Source organism: Petaurus breviceps, unplaced genomic scaffold (assembly GCF_028583685.1).
Source record: "Petaurus breviceps papuanus isolate PSGF00001 unplaced genomic scaffold, PetGlider_PUasm1.0 523, whole genome shotgun sequence".
In the NCBI taxonomy this organism is placed as follows: domain Eukaryota; kingdom Metazoa; phylum Chordata; class Mammalia; order Diprotodontia; family Petauridae; genus Petaurus; species Petaurus breviceps.
Window position 1 is genome coordinate 1,885,535 of NW_027186356.1, and position 4,778 is coordinate 1,890,312.

Genomic DNA, 4,778 nt, shown 5'->3' on the forward strand with positions numbered 1-4,778 from the left:
AAGGTGGGATTTGAACTTGGGCTCCCTGGTTCTAAAGTCATTGATCTTTCTATCATATAGACCCTACTCTAGTCAATGTAGAGTTTTTGGATCTTCATTCTGTCATCCGTTGGGTTGATTTATCCCTCCAAGCTTCAAATGCCATCCACAAGTTTGATAAGCATCCTTTTGTCCAAGTCATTAGTCAAAAAGTGTGAACATAAAAAGGCTGAGGTTTGAGCCCTGTAGCACTCTACTTTAGACCTTCCACCCCTCTGCTGACAATATACAACATTATATAAGTATAGAGGCTGGTCTGTAGTCCCTGGTCCAGGGACTAAGTGGTTCAACTGTATTTCCATTCAGACATCAAAGAAATCAGGAAAAGATTGAATATACCTATAATTAAAAACTGTCTAATAAAAAGACTGCTTCATGAGATAGTGAGCTCCCCATCCTTGGAAGTGTTCAAGCAGAGACAAAATGGCCCTCTTCCTGGACCACTAGAGGGGGAATTCCTGCACCTTGGGAATTCATTTGAGAAATATTCTGAAGTAATCCAATGTTTATAACTCATGCATGTATTTGCCTAAGATTTGCATGTCATTGATTCATTATAGAAGTCCCAGCCTCTCCCCCATTCCCTTTTTCTTCGCCCCTTCTCCTCACTATCAATCCCCTCACCCTATCCATTGGCACAGTCAACACATCCATCTTTGGGACTTTCCCTTCCCCACTGCTGGCTCTTGGTCCATGGTGTGACTTCAGTTATGGGGAACTTGGCAGGACAAAGAAGCAGTCATGCCGCAGCCTCCTGTGCGGATGGGAGGGGGGAGTAAAATATTAGGGCACCACATTCGAAAAAGTTCTGCCAAGAGGGACAGATCTAATGTCCATCAGTCTTGGTGCCCAGACTCTGACCTCCGCCAGACTCAGAAACCACTTGGCCCTTGACTACGACTGATGAGGAATGACTGGGGGATTGAGTCCTGGGCTAGGGTGACTGTGGGAGGAGGAGAAAGGCCCTGGGCTGAGTGGGAAACAACCCAATACTCATCAAACAGTACTTATCAACTTTAATGACCCAAGAGGGGGAGGGACACTGCTTCTGTAATCCCGACACTTTCTGCAGAGTCTGGCATTGTAGCATTTTGTCACAAGCAAGTGCTCCCAACCAACTAATAAGTCATCTGTCAGCCCCTATCTAACAGCCAGCAGGACTGGGCCAAGGGAGTCAGGCTGCGTGGGGCTCAGGCCCCATGGAATCACGGCCTGTTAGAGCTGGGAGGGCCCTTAGAATGGAGAACATTAAAGATTAGAGACACAGACAGAGGATGTCAGAGCAGGGAGAGCCCTAGAACACAGGATGTCAGAGCAGGGAGGGCCCCTAGAACACAGGATATCAGAGCTGGGAGGGCCCCTAGAACACAGGATGTCAGAGAAGGAAGGGCCCTTAGAACCAGAAGGTCAGAGCTGGGAGGGCCCCTAGAACACAGGATGTCAGAGCAGGGAGGGCCCTTAGAACCAGAAGGTCAGAGCTGGTTAGGGCCTTAAAACACCGAATGTCATAAATGGAAGGGCTCCCTCCCCTCCCTCCAACTTGTAGATCCTCTGGGCTGGATGAGGATGAGAGTGAGCCAAGAATTTATCACTTCATGCAGTTTGGAGGGGCATCTTTCCCTATATATTCTTAGTTGGCATCAATCACTTACCAAACATCTGTTAAGTTGTTGCTGTGTGGCAGCTGCATGCTCTACTAGGCCCCAAAGATACAAAGAGAAAAGGAAAAGCACTCCTTACCCTCAAGAAGCTTATCATCTGGCTGAGCAAGTCAGCATATACATATACTGGGATATAGAAACCTAGAGGCAAGAGGGAGCTACTGGAGGTTATTGAGGAAGAGAGTGCCATGGTTGGTTATATGCCTAAAGAAAATCACTTGTATAGAGAAAGGTGTCTTAGACTAAGGAAGGTATGGTAATCACCATGTGAAAGGCATTGAAGCAGAAACCCCCCACCAGCCTCAGCACACATCAGACACCAGCACTAGGATCCTGGCTCCAGGTATGCTGCCAGACCCCTATGCCCTCCCTTGGAGGAAGCGGAAAGTCCACAGGAGTCACATACAGCGTGTTTTGGGCCTTTTTCCATATATTGATGGGTTGTGCTGACTTTTTCCTCTTCTTTTTCTGGTCTTTAATAAACATTATTTGTTATGAGATGACTCTGTGGAACGGGGAGGGGGAAGATCCTGGGTAAAACTATAATGATGTAAAAAATAAAAGACATCCATAAAAAGGTATTTTTTAAAGAAAAAAAAGTGAGGTGGTAATAGGGAAAGGGAGAAGCTGAATCTAGAGGGAAGACAGAGGCTAGGGTGGTATGAGTGGAAAATAGCCTTTGATCCTTTGCAGAAACTAGCTGTGCCTAATTCAGACCCAGTGGGGCTGCTCAGGGAGGCAAATGGGGAAGTGGAAAGTGACCTCCAGCCACATCCACCTGAACCTTACCCCTGGCTTCCCCACTCTGGAACTTGGGGTGCTCCCCCCAAAGGGAGGCATCTGTATAATGGAAAGAGCTCTGGCATCAGAAGAACTAGGGTCTAAGCTAACTCTGGCTTGAACCAATTGTGGTAGCTGGGATCAGCCACTTTCTGTGGCTTCAGTTTCATCAGCAGCAGAATGATGAGGTTGGAGTCTCTCCCATCTCTCATTTTTTTTTGGAGGGGGAAGGCAGGTTAAGTGACTTGCCCAAGGTCACACAGCTAGTAAGTGTCAAGTGTCTGAGGCCAGATTTGAACCCGGGTCCTTCTGACTCCAGGACCGGTGCTCTATTCACTGCTTTACCCATATCTTCTGACTTTGGTTTTCCCTCTTCTGCTTTAAGGTCCCTCTCCCAGATCCGATTACATGACATTAATAATAATAGCTAATGTTTACACAGACCTTACTATGTGTCAGGCATTGTGCTAAGGACTTTACAATTATTATCTCTGTTTATCCTCAACAACTCTGGAAGGTAAGAGCTATTATTGCCCCTGTTTTATAAAAGAGGAAATGGAGGTCAGGTGACTCACCCAGGGTCACACAGCTACTAAGTGTCTGAGGCTGGATTTGGACTCAGGTCTTCCTGTCTACACTGAAAGAAAAAAAAACACAAATTTATTAAACATTTACTATGTGTCAAGCACTGTACTAACCATTGGAGATAAAAATACAAAAGCGAAGGGAGTCCCTATCCTCAAGAAGCTCACATTCTGACAGTGTGAGACAAGGCATGTAGGGACATGATGGCCAGGGTGGGCTAGAGGGGAGGAATTAGTTGGCAAAGTGGATAGATCTATGCACCTGGAGTCAGGAAGATGTGAGTTCAAATCCAACCTCAGACACTTACTGTCAATGTGACCCTGGGCAAGTCCCTTGGCCTTTGTGTCTCAGTTTCCTTAACTATAAAATGGGGATAATAATAGTACCTACCGGACAGGGTTTTTGTGAGGATCAAATGAGATCCTGTTTGTGCCCATACATAGTAGGTGTTTAATAAATGCTTGTTCCCTTTCCTATACTCCCAGAGGTAATTTATTTTGGAAAGTTATGGGGATGGATGGCAAATGGAACCACAGAAGAATGGAATGACACAACCCTCCCCAGCAATAACCAGCTGGTGCAGAGGCTAGAGTGCTGGGTCTGGTGACAGGAAGACCTGAGTTCAAATCTAGCTTCAGGTACTTCCTAGCTGTGTGACCTTGGACAAGTGTCTTAACTTTTGCCTCAATTTGCTCAGCTGTAAAGTGGGGATAATAATTGCACCCACCTCCCAGAACAATTTGCTCAGCTGTAAAGTGGGGATAATAATTGCACCCACCTCCCAGAACAATTTGCTCAGCTGTAAAGTGGGGATAATAATTGCACCCACCTCCCAGAACTGTTATGAGGCTCAAATGAGATCATGTTTGTGAGTGCTTAGCACAATTCCTGGCACATTGTTGTTGTTGTCGTTCAGTCGTGTCTGACGCCCCGTGACCCCATTCGGGGTTTTCTTGGCAGAGATACAGGAGTGGTTGGCCATTTCCTTCTCCAGCTCATTTGACAAATGAGGAAACTGAGGCAAATAGGGATAAGTGACTTACCCAGGGTCACACTGCTAGTAAGTGTCTGAGCTCAGATTTAAACTCAGAAAGATGAGTCTTCCTGGCTCTAGGCCTGATGCTGTGCCTCTGGCACATAGTAGGCATTTTATAAATGCTTGTTCCCTTCCCTTTCCCCCCAGTATTCATTTGATCATGGTTCCAAAAGGTAGATGCATGACAATAAGGTGGGTAACAAGAAGATTGTCAGCAGAAGTGAAGCAAGATGACTGCAGGCCCTGTCACACCAGGAGAACAGACAGAAGGTGCCAGGCAGCTCTGAGGCTGGAGAGTTAAGCCTTCCTGGGCTACACAACTAGGTTCCTTCCAGTAGTCAGCCTGTGTCCTGAGGGCCTTCCCAGCTCTGACATCCTGGGTTCTAAGGGTTCTATCAGTGCTTTATCTATGATGTCTATAGCCCATCTGTAGAAGACAGTAAGGACAGGGCTGAGATCAGAGAGAAGGAGGATTTGTTGGACCCAGGAGGGCTCTTAGAACCCAGGATGTCAGGCTGGAAGGGCCCTTAGAACAGGGAGAGCCCTTAGAACCCAGAGTGTCAGAGCTAAAAGGGCCGTTAGGACACAGAAGGTCAGAGCAGAGCTGTGAGGGTCCTTAGAACAGAGAATGTCAGAGCTGGGAGGGCCCTCAGAACCCAGAAGGTCAGAGCTGGGAG